The following is a 23,335-nucleotide window of genomic DNA, read 5'->3' on the forward strand; positions in this document are numbered from 1 at the left end:
TACATAGTAGAAAGTATCAGTTTATCTTCTTCAATAGGAGTGCCATTGGCACATGGAAGATTTTAGTTCACTAGGTAATTGGGTCCACATGTCATCGGGTTGACTAGCCCACTAGCTTGCATTATGCTATAGGTCTGAGTAATTTTTTTTCAAACAAAATAAAATTATAATTATTTTTAACATATCTTCTAAAAAAAGATTTTAACTATAAATTTAAAATCACCTACATATTAAATGATATTTTCATTTAATATTAAAACAAAAACACATTGGATTTGTTTATGTCTATCTAAATTGATATATGAAACATGCAATGATAATCATGAAAAAAAAAAAACTCAAAAGCTAAATCTCCATCCAAATCATCGTTATAGAATTAAATTGATAAAAAATAAAACCCTATTAAAAAAACATGTAAACTCAAGTCAACCAATCAATTTTGTAATGCAAGTCATGTAGACCATTGAATTCAATAAAATGTTTACCCATATATTATTTTTTATTTAATAGATTTATATGAAAACAAAGAGCATGAAATTTTTTTTTCTTGTATAAAACATATTTTTTAGAAAAAGAAAAAAATGACAAATTCATGGGATTTGATTAGAAAAAACATATTATTGATAACAAAAGGGTAAAATTATTTTTTTTTGGTTTTAAATTAAAAAAATATTATCAATAACAAAAGTTTAAATTGCATTTTTTTAAAATTGAGTGATAAAAAATGCATGAAAAAAAAATACAATGTGTTTTGTGGCCTAACCTGTCGAATTTACAATCTAGTTCATAGATTGCACCAAGTTTAATATTTTTTTCTTTCATAAATCTATAGTTAACCTAAATATAAAAAAAATATCTAAATACATCCTAGAAGTGCGAGCCCAGGGCTTATGAAAGAAATAGCCTAGATATGTTGGCCTTCAAACCCAAACCCACGTGCTTGGACCTATAATTGTTTTTTTCTAATTTAAAAAGGCAAATGATCTTTTTCTTAAAAAAAAAGGTAAAAAAACATATAGCTCATTGTAGCAAATGATGTATTGTTAGTAAGCCTAGAATTCAACTACCACAATGGTAGCTGAAAAATCAAGCCAGTGAGTTTTTCTTAAAAAGCTTATTTTTAATTTATTTTAACCCTAAAACACCCTCCAATCACTCTCATAACATCAACAAACGAACCCATCAATCCAATAAACAAATAAAAATAAGTCCAAATCACAAAATCAAAATGAATTAAATTTCTCAATCTTGACTTAGACGTGATTGTTTTAGACGATATTGAGGCTTGAAAACAACTATTATAAGACTCTTCTCATCAAATAAATTTCATTGACATAAATTTCAACATTTTGGTGGTTGAAATATATGTAAACAATGACTTTTTATCTTTACGTTAGGTTCTAGTGAGTGTTTCTCTCTCATCTCACAAAAAAAAACTAAAAAATAAAAAAATAAAGTGTAGTATAAAATTTGAATTTCTGACAAATAAAAGGAAATCACTTATTAACTAAAAAAGATAAGGGATCAAATTAATTTTTTGGTTCAAAGCTGTTATCTATTTTCCCTATGTTTTTCACTTTGGTCTTGTATTTTAATTTCACCCTCTCTTCCAAAAATAGATGTGATTGACTATTAATTTAGGGTCAAAAGGGCTCGATTGTGGGAAAAAAAATTTAAGAATCAAATTTAAAATTTTAAAAAAATTAACTATTCCAATCCACAATAATTTGTGGGAAAGTTCACGATGTAATATGTACAATAATATCACTAGAAAACTTAATTTTTGCTCATTATTTTTATTAAAACTTTGTTATTTTATTTTTTTATTTTAAAATTGGTATTGGCTCGATCTAGTTTGAACTGTGTTTGGCTAGGTCAATTAAATTAGTAAAAACCTAGCGAGTTAATTGAATATTAGCCAGTGTTAATTGAATATTAGCTAGTCCATGTATTGTTTAGTTGAACTAAAAACTTTATTTAGGTTTAATTGTAAATTTTAAATTTTTTGAGTGAAGTTATTAAATCAAATCAATTTTAATAGTTATGCCTGTATCATTAATATAATAAGATTCCACTAAAATGCTGAAAAAAAAAAAACACAACTTCCATTAAATTTCCATATTACATTTGAGATGTAAATGGAATTACTTGGCATCTTCTAAATTTTACCAGTCACTTTGAATCTCTATGAGATTGACATGGAGTCAAGTGATCTGCGACCATTCAAACTGGGTTAAAGAAAGCAAAAGATCGCCATGTCATCTTATCATCACCGAAAGTTCCCGCCATATATCGTTAACTTAAAGCCCAGAAATCAAGAGAAATTGTTGCACAAAGCGGTCTCAAGCTGATGTCACTGCCATATCATCACATTACCCTCCACCAAGGATGTCTCCAGTTTTGCCACGTGCACTTGCCCCGCCCTTGTCGCCACTTGTCCACTCCCCTTTTTCTCCACCTTAAGAAACACGTCATACCATCCATGGCTAGGAACCCAACAGGAATTAGGTTTTATATATATATAGAATTAAATTTGGATGAGTTTTAAATCAGATTTGAGAATATTTATACTCTACTCGTTATACATCTAATAAAAAAAACTTCGACTTTTCAAAATAGATCAAATCAATACCTATCATGTTCATATTAAATTATCTTCTCTGAATGTTGCTCGGTGGGGGGGAAGGGGGTGAGGCGGGTGCTCCGAGGCATGTAGTGTCGAACCCAAGTGGGGTGCATAGTGCTTGGGGTAGTGTGGATTTTTGGAGAATGTTATGTTATGTGAGGGGGAAATGGAGTGTGTGGGAGACAGAGACGGTAATGCAAATCTTTGACCGTTGACTTCATGTGAGAAGATATTTTAGTTTATTATTATTTCTTTTTAGGGTTCTTAACATCTCGAGAAAAATGGTAAGAGTTAGAATAAAAGGTATATGGGGATTATTAAACTATGTTAAAATAATTTAAAGATGTGAATGCGAAAGAAAATATATACCCAAAATCGTTGCTCTTCTTCCCTGTCTCCCATTACCCCAGCTCTCTACCGTTATTGGATTAATAACTGGTGAGAGTAATATATGCAATAATTTATATTATTTTTGGGGTAATTTAAGAAATAATTTGACCAAAGAATGGTGAATTTTGTGCCACCAAATAAATTAAAAGAATGGTGGTCTCTTAAGATCAAGGTGCTTCTTCTGCATTTGTAAATCTCTCAAGATGGATCTTGTTACTGCTGAGCTAGGTTTATATATATATATATATATATATATATATATATGTCTGTGAAGCAGTAGTCGAGATTTATGGAAGGAATTAATTGGGATCAGGAATGCCTGTACAGTACTTCAATTGAAAAATAAGCTTTTTTTTATCATCATCTTTTTCTAGGAGGAAGATCAATTCTTATTATTTATTAATATAATAATACTTGGGATTAATACATTGCTTGTGAAGGTTGATAGAAATATATATGATATTGTGATAATTTTACAACTTTTTAAAATAGATATTTTCAAAAAAAAATAGTTGTGTTTATTCAAAAATATATATAGTTAAAATTATTATGAGATGGATTTTTGTATGTAAGATAATAAAATGTAGATCTCTATAAATAAACAAACATATTATTTTAACTTTTATAGAATTCATCTCACAATAGTTTTAATCAAAAATATATATTTTTAAAATTATAACTAAAAATACTTTTTTTAAGTCTATATTTTTAAATTACAATCATAAAAGATACAGTATAAAACACATACTAAAATTACTATAAATTGAAAGAAGATTGAAGAATGTCAACACTTTTCTCATGCAAGTTCTTGCAAATATAATGTTAGGAATAATAATATCTTGTATTTTATTATTATTTCCAAATCAGAATAATCTCTTGAATAGAGAATATTTGTATTCCCAAAATTATTTTGAAAATCAAATATTAATATACAATTATAAGGATGCACTTTCTATAATAATAGTAATAAAATTAAAGATTTTTATTAACTAAAAGTTATGAAGGATGATGTCATGAACAATTAAGAAATTATCAGTACAAAATTAGAAATGATAAATTACAAAATTATCATTATAAAGTAAAAAATGATAAATTACATTTTAAAAAATTAATTTTATGTGCCAATTTATAATTATATTTCTCCATTAAAAAATATTAAAATTTTAATGTTAAAAGATGTTTAAAACTTGATGACTTGCGCGTGTGTGTTTCTATATATATATATATACAAACTAATATAATTTGTATGGACATATAAATGTTCTCTTTAGTCCAAACCGAACATTCATTTTATTATTATATTAATTAATTTCTCCAATTATCCATTAGCTAAGGAACTAGTCCCATCAATTTAAGAATTAGTTTCTCCAATTATCCATTTATCAAGGCACTATCCCATTAATCAAGATATTAATCCTATTAACTATGGTAACTAGTTCATCTTATTGTTCATTAATCAATGCATTAGTTCCATTTACTAGGATAACTATTTTTTCAATTATCCATTAACCCGAGCATTAGTCTCATTTACTAGAGTAACTAGTTTCTCAAAAAATTTAATATTTTATGGAAATTACATTCGTAGTTAAATAATATTTTAGTTTTAAGGTATTGAGTACCTACTTAATGTCTCCGTGTATGAACTAGTTCCCTATTGCTAAATAGGTCCTATAGTCTCTATTGTGTCAACAAAAACAATATAATTTGCTATTCAATCCTCAACTTATTTAAAAATTTAATTTTATAAACAATTATTTTATTCTTTACTTAAAATAACTTGATACGATTTCATATCACTTACACTAATTATCACTAACAATTTAACCCATGTTAAAAATTTCATTATTATAATTTCCATAATTTAAATCTTTACATTAAGAGCAATCCTAAACAAAATTTAAAGTTAGCTAATTCTAACCAACTTAACTTAAATTAATTGTTTATAAACACTGATCAATATTTTAACTATATTTGAAGTTATAGGATTCAGTTCTGTATATAATTTGTTTCTTCTAAAAGCTAAGATCTAGAGTTACAACTTAACTGAAAGGAAAACAATCTAATTTTGTCATCAATACATCTATTAACTGAAAGGAAAACAATCTAATTTTGCCATCAATACATCTAAAACTACTCGTTATTACAACATCTAAAAACTATATATCAAGATTTAATTTGACAATTTCTTAGTTCTTAACTCGTATTTAGAGTTTTATAACTTCAATTAGTTTTGTTGGAAAGCTAACATCTTTAATTTCAACTTTTATGAAGAAATGTATTTCAATTTTCATCATTTTCAAGTCCTAAACCTAGTTGGAAGGTGGGTGGTGATGCTATTTAGTTTTTTCAAGTTTTTCTTTTAACATGCAACAAAGTATTTTCATTTGTTTCCTTACCATTCAATGTAACTAGTTCTCCTCCACATATCTTATAACATCATTAATCTTATGACCCTAAAAATCAACTTATTGTTTTCTCACATCCTTATTGAAATAACCAAAATTCCTTTACCAAAAGCATATTCATTTTCTCTAACATTTCTTCATTAATAATACTTCAACATTATATGAAAACTTTATAATTCCCTACAAACTTACAATATTTATAATTCAAATCATAACTAATTTTATATATATAAAAATAAAATACAAGATTTATAATTCTTTTGATTCATTCTTCGTATTTCAATACATGCTATAATAATTACACCTAAAAAACATTCATGCATTCTGTATTTTTTTTTTCCGATTTGTCCCTTTTATGGTCCGCACCACCACCCTTTATAACTCTATGATGTTTGTTTCAATTGTTCATTATTCTAAGTTGCTTTCATCCATTTCCATCCTAATTACATTAAACACGGTAAATTTATAATTTCCCTTAATTTTCATCATGAATCCTAACCTAGAATTTACAATTTATATATCAATTCTTAATCGTATTCACTTTAACTTATGTAATACAGTTTAAAACCCCTTATATGGTGATAAAGTGAGTTTTGATTCTCAACTCGTAAAAATTATTCGACACCCTTTATTTCTCCCTTTTGGTCAGCTTCCTTCCCTCTCCAAATTCTTAATTTCTTTCAATTGTTTTCATGTGATTCATGCCTTGATGTTATTTCTCTCACCATTTAGCCTAAATCTTATCCAAAACCCTTCAATTTGTAGAATTTCTTCTCAATCTTTGTAAATAAGCTTGACAATATTAATCCATTTTCTTCTTTATTGTTGTAGAGAAAAAAAAAAGGGTATCCATAGTCCAATCTCTTAATATTTACAAAGTGAACCCATTTTGCCTCGTTACTTAATTTTGTTCCTGTCTTTTCCATTTTTCTAACAATTAGTGCTACATTCTTTTTCATTTATTTTAATTTCATCCTTTGTCATTTAATTCTATATCATTAATTTAATTTAACCTATTCCATCTCCAGGTTAAAATTTTAAAGTTTCAAGAAAAATTAACTAGGATTTCACAATTTGGTTGATTGAGAATTAAACTTTATAATTTGTTTTTATCTTATTTATATACGGTTATCATATTCTCATGATTTAGGTTGTGAATTTGATAGGTTAACCTAATTAGCCTAAATTGATCCAAAATATTATCGTTTTAATATTTTTTTAAAAAAATATCTTGAATTTTTATGAGTTAAACAACCTTTTTACTAGTTATTGGGTTGTCTTTAAACTTAACAAATCTATTAGGTCATATTGGCTTGACCTTTATATGGTTAAATTTTTTTCTTACAAGAAAAACATTAACAACGCTTGGATGTTTCTTTTATATGTTCCTAAAAAATTTAATATAACCCATAGTGCAGCGCGAGCCAATGATCTAATTAACATATATTAAAAGGCATAAGCATTTTACTATGGTAATGAATAGTAAATATTTTTTAACTTTTACTGTTTAGTAACCAAGGTTTATTTTTCTTCAATTTCATCATTCAATGTTTGGTTAATAGGTGTTGGATTTTTTTTTATTTATTTTCTATAGAGTTATCTCGATTTTATGATCTAAATTTGGTAGGTTAGTTTGGGTAGACTTAGTTCATATTTTTTGTTTTTTTAATTGGTTTTTTTTTTAACTTCATCCTTCAACATTAAGTAGTTTAAGAATTTAGCTTCATATATTTTTTTGTTTGCTTTTTATGGGGTTATTACGGTCTCATGACTCGGGTCATGAGTTTAAAGAGATCATTAGGTTAGCTCAGGTTTTTTCAGGTCTTTTTTAATTCAATATTTTTTTTTCAATTTCATTCTTCAACATTGGGTTGATTGAGTATTTGACTTTATATTTTTTTTATTTATTTTTCTATAGATTTATCCTGGTCCTATGATCTGGGTTGACAAGTTAATCCAATTTGACTTAAGATATTTTTTTCAATTTAATCCTTTAATATTGAATTGATTAAGAATTATGCTTCATAATATTTTTTTTTTTTATTAGGTTATCACAGTCTCATGAGCGAGGTCCCGGGTTAACCCGATTGCCTCAGGTTTTTTTATCCTTTTCTTATTTTTTTTAATTTTCATCCTTCAATATTACATTGATTGAGAATTAAACTTTATAATTTATTCTACTTAGCTTTCTCGGAGATTACACTGTCTTTATAACTATGTTCATGAATTTTATCGGCTAACTCGGGTTGACTCATATATAGATAAAGTGATTGCGATAAAATTGCAAACCCTTATCCAAAAAAAAAAAACAGGTCATCTACATGATTGCATTTAATAAATTTTTTTATTAAAATCAATTTGCAATATAAATCAACACACAAATAAAATTTATTGAATAAAATAAAAGGAAACAAAATACTATGCAAGGCTACACATATTCAAAATATAATGAAAAAATAAATATTTAATCTATATAAAATACATATATAAAATTACAGATGAATTATGATAACCTCTTAAAAAATTAAACACACACAATATAATTAAAAAATAATTATAAAAGGCTAAAAAATCCAAAAAAAATAAAATAGAGAAGAGGTATTAATTAAAGCATAAATTTAAAAATTATTTTAAAAGGCATATATAAAAAAAACATTAATAAAAAATGAAAATTTAAGGGAAAAAGGAAAGAAAATAACCAAAATAAGGAAAACAAATAGTACACTATCAACTTGGATTGAAGGGTAAAATTGAAAATAAAAAATTATAAGAACAAAGATCAAATTAGAAATACTAATACATCACAAGAATAAGGATCAAAATGATTTTTTTAAAAAAAATATATTATTACAATCTTCAATAACTTATGAGATGAAGACTAATAAAAATTGCTATAGTATTTTATCCAAGCTAATAAAAAGTGGCATTAAATAGCACATATCATGAGAAGATTTAAGTTCAATGTTAGGTTACAATGGAGTAGAAATGTTATTTCTATACATGAGTCTTTTTTTGATGATATAGAATATGGAAGTCAATGAAGAAACTCAATTTGAGTAACTTGATAAATATATATATATATATATATATATATATATAACTACTAGAATTAATATAGTATTGTAAAGACTCAAATATGCATCAATTAACACAGATTGCACAAATGTAGGCACGAGAAATACAAGTTGAACAAAAGTAGAGTCTCCTTCATATTTTGTTCAAGATTTGATCAATCATAGCATCATAACGTATAGGATACTGAAATGTTTGGAGGAGATCTTGGCTCACAAGATTGGAAAATATATATTAATAATACCTAAATTCTAGCGAGCACACACAACACAGAGAAAATTTCTCAAACTAACCCTTTTATTTGTTTTTGGCCGATAAACTCAAATTAATTTTGACTTAATTAAGAGGCCAATTATGTGATCCCTAAAATCATGTTACCTTAGAAAATGTCAGGCACACTAGTACCAACAATATGTTTGATGCTAACTTAATGGATGATTATAACTTAATGATAACCTAATGATAACTTAATCATTAAAATGGATGATGATAACATAAATTCAAACAAAAATATAATAAAACAATATAAGAAATTAAAGAGAATTAATGAAAGATATCTAGCTGATCATGAAAATAAAAATAATAATATGTTTGATGCTTTTTTTTTTGAATAATAAAGATGATTTCTTCGTAGGTAACATGACAAAACACAACATAGTAATTCTTGTATTTGATAGTTTATCCGTCATAATATTAAGGTTATATAATTGAAAGTAAATGTTATTGATAGCTCTATAATAAAAATGATAACAGAGAAAGTTAATCAAGAAGTTTACCAACGTTATAAAATGATTGTTAAATTGAAGAAGACAAAATGTAAGAAAAGAAAAAGAAGAATAATAATAAAGATGAGCAAAAAAATATGTAAATAAAAGTATTTATATATATAAAAAAAGGAGTCAATCAAAATTAAAATTAAAATTCATTTTAAGAATAATATTTATTATCACTATATTATTCACATATGTTTAACAGAGATTGTTAAGATAAATTTAAAATAAAATTTGATTCTCAACATACTTATTAAATAAGATTATCCATCAGCGAAGGGTAATATTTTAGGATAAGTGTTATACTATAATTATATAGATGATAATTTATAATCAGTAAATTTATAGTTTCAATTTTATAAACCAAAAAATATCAAAAAAATATTTTATTATTCAAAGTTTAAATTCTTGGATGTAATAGAGTATCAATTACTCTATAAATATAAATATTTATTTTTTAAGTTATTGAATTTATTTTATATTTAAGTTGTTGTAATTATTCGATTATTTTTTCAATAAAACTACTAGATATATCTATGAAGTAGATTTAATCATGGTAATACTTGTATAACTCTAAAATATTAATTTATAATTACTTAAGCAAATTTAATATTAAATTTAAAATTCAAACTATTTAATTTAAAATTTCAATTTTAAATTATAAAATCCTCTTAAATAAAACATACATAAAACACCTACATTAAACACGGAGGTCTCCAGAATTGACCCCAATGCTTCGGGGTTTGCTGTTTTAGCGTGGAATTCATGATCATATCATATGGTACAACAGTCCAGGTAAAAAGCATAAAAAGGTAACTTGCTCTGTGACGCTTCGAAACTCGAAAGGGCTTCGGAGTTTGTGTTTGGTTTTTTTCTTTTCTTTTCTTTTTGAAATATCTCGATTCAAATGGTGCGGTCAAATTATGGTCTGACACGGTAGTTTTGCTTTAATCACTGCCCTCAGGAAGCTGGTAAAAGAGCTCTGCTCCCAATTCATGTCATAATGGACTCGAGACCCTTTGAGACTTTTCTTTCGAGTTTAGCAAACCGTAACCTGCTTGCTTCATTGTTACTGGCCATGGAATCTTTTTCTTATCTTCCTCATGTGATAAAGTGTGACATTCATGCAACAGAATCATGAGATTTCAAGACTAACGAAACACCAAAGTTGTTCAAAGCATGAAAAATGTGGCATATTTCATAAATGGCAGAAAGTGACCCTTCTCATATATAGAATGTTTCAGGGCAATACTTATGTCCCATATACAGTCCATGTAAGCAGCGATGGATCACGATCCACTATATAGCATTTTGAGCTTGAAGATTGAGGGCCCTATTGGCGTGGGTCACAATTATTTCGCCTAGCTTCTCATGCAAAGCACTATAGTCTAGGACACCATAGATATCAGGTAGAATTGCGGTCCAGAGAGCAATGATTAACTGACTTGAAACTTGCACTTTGTAACGAAAAAGAAAAGGCAACTAGGGAATGGCTCTTATTAATCGTAGAATCATGTGCTCTTATGAAAGAAAGTATTCTGGTTCTCTTTACATCTTTTGTGTGACTTGTCTTTTCAAGCTTTTCAATTTCTTGATTTGAGAACACCGTTACAGTGTTTTTGTTTATGGATAAACATACAAGGGAACCCATGAAATATGTGCCACAACCATTGGTTATGATCTAGTCGTAAAGTGGTCTATCCAGGAACCATTGTTCGATTCTCACTAATTTCGGATTATGAGCCATTAAATCTCTTCTGATACTTGGTTTGGTTAAATTAGTGGAGTGTAAAAAATTGAATATCATTAAAGACATGATTAATCGAGGACTAATGCTTTTTGTTTTTTTTTTTGATATTGCAAGTGGAGGAATAATTGTAGTGACAGTCTACAAATATCCCACACACACACTCTCTCTCTCTCTCTCAATAAAAAAAGAAGAAGAGTATATTACTGTGTACAAATCGTAATTTTGAGGCAACAATTTGCACTGTAATTAAAAGCAAATGACTTGGATTCTTCTCTTGTGTTGGGTTTTTCTTAGATAAAATTCTAGTTTATGTAAGAATTAAAAAGAATTCTAACAAATTTTTTATTGAACTAGTTGATTAGAATATTGTCTAGATTATGATTGTTGGAGGTTTTAATCTATCTATAAATATAAAAGCCAATGTATTTAGAATTTTAAGAGTTCTGAATTAATCAATAAAATCTTTGAAGCTTCAAATACTTGTTTGTTTAGTTTCTAACATTCAGTATAAAAGTTTAGATTGATTAAGAGATCAATGGAGCAAGATAAACTCTTGGTAGCAGCAGGAAAAGTTATGAGTTCTTTTGCAACAATAAAATCTCAGCAAACAAGGCAACAAGTTAGCTTCCAATAACAACAGAAAAGAACCTCAAATTGTTGTGGCAATAATTTCAAAATCATTAAAAATAAATAACTTAAATCATGGCTTCAATAACTTTGTTCAACTTGCCATTCCATGTTTTGATGGATATTATGGTAATTAGAGCATGTTAGTGGATGATGTTTTAAGGTCTAAAGAGTATTAAAAAAATGTTTTCTTAGAGAATAATTGAATTACCATTTGGATCAACAATAAATGCTGTGTAAAAAAAAAAACAAAGATAGAAGGACAGAAATTAAAAGATTTTAAGTTAAAATATTATTTTTCCAATCAATTGACTGATTAATCTTGAAAAGTATTTTAGAAAAAAATACTGTCAAAGAACTATTTCAACCTAAAAACTTAAACTTTTAGGTTTCAAGATATAATTTATATTATTTTCTAACATATCCTTTTAAGTGAAAGTTTTTTGGATTTGAAACTTATTAAGTGAAAGTTTTTTGGACTTGAAACTTATATAAATCCACATTACCTTGTACTTAATTTTTATCAAGTAAATGGTAGTGGTGAAATTCAAACTTATGACCACTTAATCATTATAATTCTAATACCATGTCAAAGACCAGTTTAACCTAAAAATTTAAGCTTTTAGATTATATTTTAAAATATGAGTTATATTATTCTCTAACAAATATCTCCAATGATATTTGGAATCAATGAAAAACAAGTACTAGGGAATAGCTAGAGCAAAAAAGCATCAACTTCAAACACTTTGAACAAAATTTAAATTTCTAAGAATGAGTATAGGAGAGTTGGTCACATTTTATTTTTTACAAACAATAACAACCATTAACAAGATGCAACCATGGCTATAAAACAAAGATATCACCATCATTGAAAAAATCTTCGATTGTTGACACCAAAATTCAATTTCATTTTGTGCTCAATAGAGGAATTTAAGGATATTGATGAATTCTCCAATGATGAATTGCAAAGTTCTTTACTACCTTACAAGCAAAAGTTGAATTAACAAGAGAGAAAAAAACAAGCAAGCTTTATGAGTTTTGTGTAATAATTATTTTTCTACCTCACAAAGAGGTGGTCAAGGAAGAGGAAGAAGCATAGGAAATAATAAAAATAACAATATATTTTATAGAAAAACTTATAGATAATGAGTCTTTTAATTTTCAAAGAAAAAAATGATATGAAAACAATCATTTAACTTTTTACAAGTTAAAGCTATTGAACAAATTAAAAGTTGAATGCTTTAACTATCACATGTATGGACATTATAAGTTTGATTATCAAACTAATTTGAATAAGAGTGGTGGTAAAAAATCTATTTTTACATAAAAAAGAGATGAAATGTCATTATTGTTGACTTGTCATATGAACGAGAGAAATCACCAAAATTTATAGTACTTGGATACTAGAAGTAGCTATCATATAAGTTGAGATAAGGTAGTTTTCTTTAATTTAGATGAATCTTATTAAGATTTTATGAAGTTTGGTAATAAATCTAAAGTTTTTGTTGTGAAAAAAGGAATGGTAGCAATCTAAACCAAGAAGAATATTGTCCATACCATATTGGATGTTTTCTTTATTCTAGAATTAAAAACAAATTTACTTAGCATTGATCAACTTCAAAAAGGACAAGGATTTATAGAATAAATGAAGTATGTAGAATTGAAGTTGATAATTTGAGCTTAATTGCTAAAGTTAAGATGATGATAAATTAATTGTTTCCTTTTTATTTTTCAAAATATTACTCATTCATGTTTTTCTATGAGATTAAAAAAGAAAACATGATTATGGTTTTTTCATTATGGACATCTTAATTTTGGTGGATTAAAAATTTTACATCAAAAGAATATTATGATTGGTCTTCCTTGAATTATAACTTCTCAAGTTTGTAAAAAATATGTTGTTAGCAAATAATACATAAATAACTTTCCATGAGGAAAATCATGGAGAGTGATTCAATTGGTATTAGATTGCAGATTTAGCTAATTAACTCGTGTTTACACAAGTTGAGACAATATGATTTCATCTCAATACTTTTAAAAAAACAAATCCTCTAGTATGTATTAGATTATAAATTCATTTTTTTTGCTAAAAAATAATTAATAATTATTGGAATTCTTTCTTGTGTTAAAAAAATGTCCCATCATGCTTTGTTTTGCTATTTTTTTTTATGATTATCCTATTCAATAAGAAATTGATTTCAAGAAACATCATTATTCAATATAACTGGGTTCATTGCCTTTGTTGCGAGATCATATATCTCTTTTAATTTTTCAATTTAGTATTTAGTTTTTTTTCATAACTTTTTTTCATATTTATTATCATATATAATTTTTTATTTATTTAATTAAAAACATGTATAGGATTTTCTATTTTTTATTATAATTTTTTCTTTGTGTAAAAAAAGTCATTGCAAACGATTGCATATTATTTTTTTTGTATTGAAAAAACAATTATCTAACATGTGATATAACATGAGTCAAATAGATAGTTAACAAAAGACTAAAGGAAAACATATTTTTATTGCATTTCTTCTCAATTTAGATTGATTGAGAATTAAACTTTATAAACTATTTCAATTTGCTTTCTACAAGATTATCCCTAATTTAGTTGAATAGAGTTGTTTTTTTTTTTTGTTTTTTTAATCAATTTTTATTTCAATTTCATACTTCAATATTAGGTAAATTGAAAGTTGAGCTTTATAATTTGTTTCAATTTTCTTTCTATCAAGTTATCTTGGTCTCATAATCAAGATCACGAGTTTCGTAACGTAACACAAGTTGACTTGCTTTAATTTTTAGGTCCTTTTTAATTATTATTTTTTAATTTTATCATTTAATATTGAGTTTATTGAAAATCAAGCTCCATAATTTGTTTTGATTTACTTTTTATTAGGCTACCTTGATCTCATAACTTGGTATACAGATTGGAATGTTAACCCGAATTGACTCAAATGAATCTAATATGTTGTTGTTTTAATGTTTATTAAAAAAATCTCATATTAAATATTTAGTTTGACCTCTGACATGTTCTTACTAGTCATGCATGTTGCCTTTAGACCCGCCAAAATAGTTGGGTTACATCAGATCAATTCCATATAATTTAATTTTTTTTCTAGCAATGCCTAGGTTTTTTTTTTCATTAAAATGTTTTTCTCTGACCCACAAAACTCTATTTATTAGAATAATGTTTATATTTTTTTTTTGCCTTTTTAGTTTAGTTTTTTCTTTTTAATTTCGTTGTTCAACAACTAAATCTTAGTTTTTTTATTTCATTCTTTGAATAGATTATTTTAGGAATCATCCTTCATATTTGTTTTTTCAATTTTCATTTTGTTAGATCATATATTGGTGACACAAATTTAGATTTTTTTTTAATTTCAACTTTTAACATTAAATCTGTTGGAATTGGGTAATCATAATTATTTTTTATTTGCTTTCTATACATTTATCTTGATCTTATAAATCAATTCGTTGATGTAATATAATAATTAAGGTTGACTCAAGTTATTTTTCTGGTCACTAATTGATTTTTTTTTAAATTTTATCCTTTAATATCTAATTGGTTGGAAATTGAGTTTTATATTTATTTTTGTTTTTATGAGTTATTTTAAATTCATGAATCAAGTTTTGGTTTTGAGAGGTTAATTCAAGATGACCTTGTTCATTTTTGGGTCCTTTTTAATTTAATATGTTTAGTTGGGATTTATAATTTTTTTTATTTTTTTTCTATAGTGTTGATTCAATCTCATGACCTGATCGTATATTTGACATATTAATCCAGGTTGACTTAGTGCAATTTTTAGGACCATTTCTAAATTTCACCCTCCAACAACTCAATCTTCTTCTTCTTCTTCTTTTTATTTAATTTTTTTTATCCTTCAATATTAGATTTGTTTAGAAATTGAGTTTTGTGTTTTTTTTTAATTTACTTTTTGTGAAGTTATCTTGGTTTGACAAATTTAATTTGTTTTTCTTGAGTTAAGCTTCGATATTGGATTTGTTGGAAATGCAGTTTTATATTTTTTTTTTATAAAGATATCACAATCTCATGACCTAAGTAGCAAGTTTAATAAGTTAGCCCTTGTTGACTTGAGTTATTTTTTTAATTGATTTTTTTATTTTATCCTTTAACATTAAGTTAGTTAATATTGAGTTTCATAATTTATTTTTGATTTACTTTTTATGGGGGTATCCCAACCGGATTTGATAGGTTAACCCGAGTTTTTTATGCTTTTTTAATTTTTTTGATTTAGTCCTTCAACATTGGGTTGATTAGAAATTGGCCTTCATTATTATTTTGATTTACTTTTTATAGTATTATCATAGTCTCATGATCCAGGTAGCAGGTTTAACAAGTTAGTCCAAGTTGACTTGAGTTATTTTTATTTTTTATTTTATATTTTTTAATTGATTTTTCTTACTTCATCTTTCAACATTAAATTGGTTAGAATTGGATTTCATTTTTTTTTTCAATTCTTTTCTTTAACCCAGTGGGTTTGGTAGATTAACCCAAATTTATTTGTGTTATTTTTAATTTAATATTTTTTTAATTTTATTCTTTAATATTGAATTGATTAGAAATTAAGATTCATAATTATTTTGACTTACTCTTTATATAATTATTATAGTTTCATGATCTAGACTGTAGATTTTATAAGTTAATATAGGGAAATCCAATATGTTATCATTTTAATATTTTAAAAATATTATTTAATATGTTATCGTATTAATATTTATAAAAAATATTATTCAATATGCATGATATTTTAAATTTATGATTAAATGTTTTCTAAAAAAATATTACCAATATTTAAAAATAAAAATTATATTAAAAAAATTAATTTTATTCGCATCACAACACTAATCAATTTAATTTATTTGAACCAAAAATATTACTTGACTTGGTTGGCGTAGACAAATTAAACCAATGGCAATACACGATTGAGTACTGATAATATCTAGTAATTAGTATTAATACTGAGATTTAATTACTATACCAATTAATTAATTACACGGTTTGGTCTCTACACGTGCCCTATTGTATAATAATTTATCTCTGTTGATTATGAGCTAACATGTAATTATTCACTGACTTGCTGGTGCCTACGAGCTTACTTTACATGGGAAATATATAATAATGTTGGTTATTTTTTAATCTTCTTTTCATCTATAAATATATTAAAATAATAATTTTTTATTTTTTAAATTTTATTTTTAATATTATTACATTAAAATAATTTAAAAAACTAATAAAAATTTAATTTAAAATAAAAAATATTTTTAAAGGACAAAAATAAATAAACTATAGTAGCTGGGCTGAAACTTATTTGTCTAGATGTTGGGGTACTAAATCTAAAAAACCCTTTTGTAAAAGCTGAATAGAAATCTTGCTTTAAAATGAGAGACGTACATGGCACATAGATTCTAAAGCAATATAGCTGGACTCAGTTTCTAGACCATGGTGGCATGAACTGGTGATATATAGTAAACATCTTTCACGTAGCTTTTTAAGATATGATTAGCATACGTAAATTCTTGTTAATTGAAGCTTTAGATCTTATAATCATGTTTTCTCTAGGTTTGTGCATCTAGCTAGCTAGCATACTACAACGCAATAAAAAAAAAGAAAAAGATTAAAAACGAAAATAAAGCGTGCGAGCAACTTGTCGAATGGCTACAGTGGCCTGCATAGAAGGCCTTATAAAGCAATATTTCCAAAACGGGTAAATTAAAGAAGTCGAGAAAAATCATGATAGATCGGTGCGTTGCCAAATTTATTAAAATTTCATCGCCTTTGATGCCATAAAAGAAGAACCAACCGAATGGGAGAGACTTGGTAATGGCCACAAATCACATGGTGATGCCAATAAAATGAGTTTGTCGGCTCGCTTTTTAGGGCCTGGATTGGAAGGCTGGTGATGTGTTACGCTTTGTGCCGATACCCAAACATTTTGATCATGGCCTATCATGTAGCTCGGAGAGGATATACATTAATCTATAGTTGAAAACAAGACAAGATGGATCGAAAAGGGTAGACAACTCAAGATTAACAAAAGATAAAAATTACTTTGCTTTTTAGGGTATTATGATTCCAAACAATTCTCCATCGTTAACCAGTCTCACATCCCTTTTCATTGTTGTTTACTGTTGCCTAACTAGTGAAGAAAAAAGAAAAACGTAATGCTGCTCACCATCATAGTCATTTAGACTATGTTGAGTTACTTGTCCAATCCTAGATGCATATAAGTTTTCTTATGCTTAGGTTAAAACTTTCAGCCCATCGTTTCTTGTCGCCGGTTAGGCTAGCCGGTGGGTCCTGGCAAGGCGAACACTCGCTTGACAACAAGTACATGAAGAAAAATAGATCTCTCTTTTGGATTATGATTGCAGCCATATGGGAGTAGGGGGCCATATTTTTTTAGTTTACTTTTTTTATTCTTTTTTTGAGCTTCATTACCATCGATTGAACATCATCCCACATTGAGCCTCCCTTTCTTACCCCATTTGATTTGTCTTTGAAAAAACATGGTGTGACAAATTAATAAAGATATAGGAGATTAATTTTGAAGATAGAGAGGGAAGGCAGGGGGGATGCTTGAGACCAAGTAAGGTGGGGAACATATTCATATGGAAGTTGAAAAATTAATTATATATTTATATATACATAGGCAAGTAGGTTCTTAACTGTGTTCCCTCACCTAAATAGGATTAGATATTATCATATATTCCAATACACAGTCGTCTTGGGAGGCGCCATGGACCATTCATGTTTAGAATTCAATGCCTGCTTTCTCTAGTTAGTGCAAGGAACGTGGAGATCGATACAAGCATTTTTTCTGATATTTATTTGTATATTTTTCTTTTGGCTTATGTCTGTGTTCATGAGGTGGTGTTAGTAGATAGGAGCTTGGGAGATCATTGGTCCCATGAGCAAATGCATCTAAAAAGGGAGGTGGTGTGTCTTGTCCCCCTGAAATTGCCCCCCATGAAGAATGGAAAGGAGAGCGCATATTCATGTCTAGTTTTAGAAATTTTTGGCCCCCCCCATCCTCTTTCTCGTGGAAGAGAGGTGGGAGAACATCAACACAGCTTTGAATATCACCCCACCCCCACATCATATCACCTCCTCAGCTGGTTTATGGAAGACGGGAAGGCTTGGATCAGAGGTATCTGGACAAGACCAAGAGCAATATTGAAATACCAAGATGACATGACAAGTAATATCTTGCCTTCTTCAAAGATGCATTCAAATTTCAATTTAAAACCCCGCACTGAATCGTCCTCAAGTCATGCCGAGCAGTTTTGGCTCCGAACTGGATAGTTGTCATCTTTATATTATTATAAACCAAATGAGTCTAGGGTTCAAGACAGGCCCAATGGGGTGCGTGTGTGTGGGCCGGTAGAGATCCACTCTGGAAGCAAAACTGCATGAAGATGTTAAAAGAAAAATCATATCACGCCTCTCATTATCATATAAATAGACAGGCTGATAATCCATATGGTGACAGAATTTTCCCCGATCATTCAATATGCAACCTGCAACTTGATGATGCCGACTTGAGTGTCATTGTCCGCACTAACAATCCTTTTTCGAAAACAGCACTCAGATGAAACCGCTCGAGCTTCTTCCTGGCTTTTTGAAAGCAAGTGTTGAAAGTGGCAAAACATTCAGAAAACATTTTGTAGATGGCAACCATGGCTAACAGCGTGCTTTCTTGTAGCACAAATTCCAACAATAAGCACATCTATTGATCTCCAGATAGTAGGATTTGAGCTTTAACTGGACAACTTCAATCACTTCAACTGCACTTGGAAAACATCGTGACAAGGAAGGTCCTTTTAACCCTATATTTTGTGGGTCAAAACAATCAATTCTCTAGAAGAGGGTTTATATATATATATATATATACAGACACAAACACACACACAAAAATCTAAAGCTCCGTAAATGCTAGAACATAGAGCAATTCACATCCTACATGTCCATTTTTTAGGCTTAAACAAGACACTCGTAATAAGGCTGCATGAACAAGACCAAATTAAGGCCAGAATAGCAGCCACGGCTCGTTACAGCTTAATTCATTGCTCTTGCCTTTCTATTCACGCGTAAGGTACAAAATTGCTTACAGGATTTGCCTTTTTGTTTGTTTGCTCCAAGTTCCCAGGGGAACTGTTGAATCAACCATCGTGAAAATGCTCACTCAAATATTGAAGCATCCCCATTCCAACAGCAGGAAGCAAAACTGGGTGGAAAACAACATTTACGCATGCTTGCTCGTATGCCTTGATTTTCTTGACAAGCTCTGATGACCTATAGGTGTTCTAGTAAAAAGAACCATCTGAGGAGCCAGAGACAAGGTCCTCACCATCCAAGCTGAAATTGCACTTAATGGGGAACCCAGAGACACCATGGCTTTCATACCTTTAAAACTTGTCCAGCCTAAAAGGGGGGCTTGAAGAGAAGATAGCAATGTAATTTGCATTTGACCGGGCAACAAAACAAGGATCAAATGTATGGCACCTAACACCGGGGCATGTATAGGCCTCCACATAAACCTGTGACAGGGAAAGCAAGCGTCACTTAAATGGTAGACCAGGCAAAAATGCACTGATGACCAATAGCTTATAGTGGGGAGGGAGGGCCTCAGGAAGGACCTAAGAAGTGCCTCGGCTGCTGACCAAGCATCTAAAAATGCAAGATTTTGGAGCATAAATGAAGTGCTTCTTCGAGAAACATGGTGCTTAGTTCCAAGCTTCCGAATTGTTTAAAGAGGCTGCTGATTAAGTGAAATGTGATATTGATTGATTATATCATGGTTCTGATAGCAACTTCTTAAGAAGCAGCTGCGACAAAATTACCACTTCCCTGCTTTATTTAGCAGAACTCAAAAAACAAAGCCTGGTGCCAGGAAAACTCACTCCCAGGCATTTCAGACAATAAACTAGTTATCCACATTTCAAGGTTCTTGAAGTTGGCCTTTCCTCGAATCTTCATCACTGAAACTCTAAATGCCTTAACCAAGCCATGTTAATTAAACTCCACTCCCCTACATATCCTAAAACTACAAGCACTACCATGACAGACAAGACCCCTGGCAATGACTGAATTGCTATAGCTATTTCAGTACTCTGTATCAGGTCTGTTCACCTTGTCCGGATAATTTATTGTGAAGTGGCATGGCACGAGGGGCTTCTCCCTGCAATTTTATCACCCAAGCGTGATAAAACGGGCTGACGCACGATTAAACCTAAGAAAATAAACATCTGGAGTCCCCTAGACACAGGCAACCCTCAAAATCAAAACACCTACAAACATGGTAATAAAACTGAAAATACAGAAATCCAAAAAATAATTAAAATACATCGAGTAATAAAGGTTGATCATTGATTTTCACTCCGAGTTTTTCAACAATTCACCCTCTCCACCCTCTATTTCTCTGCTTTTGTTAAAAAAAAAAACATAGCAAAGAAGTGACTCTCTGAGCATCTCATGAGCATATGTCTACGCAAATCCACAGCCTGCCTTTCAGGTATTTGACTTCGCGAGGCACTGCCCTTGCTTGTCTCATTGACGACAAAACATCACTGGGTATCTCCAAATCACCAATACTTCCCAGAACTGATAACCAGAGTTCGGAAAAAAAGAAAAGATAAGAAAGACTCAGCAGCCCTTTACTTAATTACAGTATCTACGTACAATAATCATAATCAAACTCTAATGTTGCACAAAACAATAATGTGATTATTTTTCAGTGGCTAAACAAGAAGCTAGTATTGGCCAATTACAGAATCACCAAACAAAATAAGAATCATATCTTTAAGCAACATGGTTGCTCATCTAGCAACAAAAGCCAAGGGTGTTTTTTCAATTTTTTTCGTTCGGAGCTCTGGTTTGATCTAGCGAGGCAAGGCTGCAAGGGGAATCTTCTAAGGGTTCAATGACCTCTTTCGTCCTCTAAATATTCTGACAGGTTAATCCAGTCCTTTATCGATTTAATTTCATAATGTGGCCCTTCCATTCAAATCAAACGTCAAGATTGACCAAAACTGTTCAAGGTCCATACGCTCTGTAAAATCAACAACTCATCAACCCTCGTAGTGCTATGATTGATGATTGCGGGCTCTGCTACATTTGGCCTCATATATTATATTGCGAGAGGGTCTGAAAGGAACTGGGTTTTACTTGGAACACAACATGCATCATTCATTATATTGTGATAGTTTTCGTTTGTTTTCAGCGAGAAAAAATCTTCATTTTAACAATTATATTTTAAACAATGATTTTGTAAAAATTAAAATATTTTTTCTCTTATTCATGAACGAAAATAAATAGAGAGATGGAGTGAAATTTCGGAGACTCACAATTCATTATCCAAGTCATTTTCTTTTGGGCACCACATTCAGTAGGCAACTGCTAAAAAGGCCTCGAAATTGAGTGCTGCCTAGTTAGGATTTTGACAGATGCAATGTAATTTAGAGTTGGATTTACAAATTGAGCTTCTAACATTTGAGTTTGATGTAAGAAGGAGGGGCAAAAATTGTAAATTGATGGATGTATCTGCTTAAATGCTAGCCCATCAAAGGATCCACCAGCTCATTCAACCCATCCTCGACCTATAGCCCAACAATTGGTCTCTCTCTTCTCTTCTTCTTCTTCTTCTTCAATGCACTCTCCGAGATATTAAACTTGCCGTTTGGCTCGGATTTGATAAAATTTTTTTTTAAAATAACTTGCCGTTTGGCTCGGATTTGATAAAAAAAAATTTAAAAAAAAGTTAATAAGTTTTTACTTGAACTAAATCAATAAATTGATTGAATTGTTAATCAAATTAATTTTTTTATAATCTATATCGATGTAGTTGTCAAATTGTGATTATCGAAGATTTAAAGGTTATAACTATGACATAATCACAATATTTTTTTATTTAAAAATCAAAGATTCTAATCTATGAATAATATCTTTTTTTTTTCTTTTTTATGGAATCCTTAAAAGTTTGAATCCTTTAGAGATCACATTGGATAATAAAGCTATGAAATTAGATATGAAATTGAATCAATTTATTCGCCCGTAAGTGGAAATGCATTTGACAAGACCACCAATTGGTGATGTAAAACTTTCCATTATAGGGTATGCATATTAAAGAGAGAACAAATAAGATGAGGTTCGTAGCCTTCTTCTTCTTTTGTTTTTTTGTCGTTTCGTTTGTGGTATCGTAACTTTCTAGGCTTTTAAATTTTAAGCTTTTCTTTTCTTGAGATTCTTCTAAACTTTTCCTTATCTCTCTCGATGTAGAAATACCAAAAGGAGAAGCAAAGAAAATGAATAAAAAGAAGAAAATGAAAGTCTAGCATTGTAAACAGTAATTGGGGCCAAAAACTCGTTATTGATAGCAAGAGTGTTTATCCCTCCTTTAAAGAAAAAAATTATAGGCCTACAAGACAACTTTTTTTTTTGATTGAATTGTAACCTTCAAATGAAAAAAAAAAAAACATAATCTGAGAATTTCGAAAGAAAAAAGGAAAAGAAATGCTCCTATGTGAGAATTTTTGCATAATATTTTATGTGCGCATATATATATATATATATATATTACCTGAAATTCATTTACGGTTCCACATTTTAATTTATTTTGGTGGATGCACATTCCTTTCGGGTCCAATCTTGCAATTTTATGGGGTTAAGACTTGGTGTGGT

General features: G+C 28.9%; 1 long non-coding RNA gene across 1 annotated transcript; it reads right to left on the reverse strand.

Annotated features, from left to right (window-relative positions):
- Positions 1–20,973: 20,973 nt before the first annotated feature.
- On the reverse strand, positions 20,974–22,131 carry LOC105130210 (uncharacterized). The gene is made up of 2 exons (XR_843200.1): positions 22,003–22,131; positions 20,974–21,259 (listed from the first exon to the last, which is right to left on the reverse strand). It is a non-coding gene; the product is annotated as an uncharacterized LOC105130210 (long non-coding RNA).
- Between the last annotated feature and the right edge of the window lie 1,204 nt (positions 22,132–23,335).

The sequence above is a fragment of the Populus euphratica genome, unplaced genomic scaffold (genome assembly GCF_000495115.2).
Source record: "Populus euphratica unplaced genomic scaffold, PopEup_1.0 scaffold95.1, whole genome shotgun sequence".
NCBI classification, from domain to species: domain Eukaryota; kingdom Viridiplantae; phylum Streptophyta; class Magnoliopsida; order Malpighiales; family Salicaceae; genus Populus; species Populus euphratica.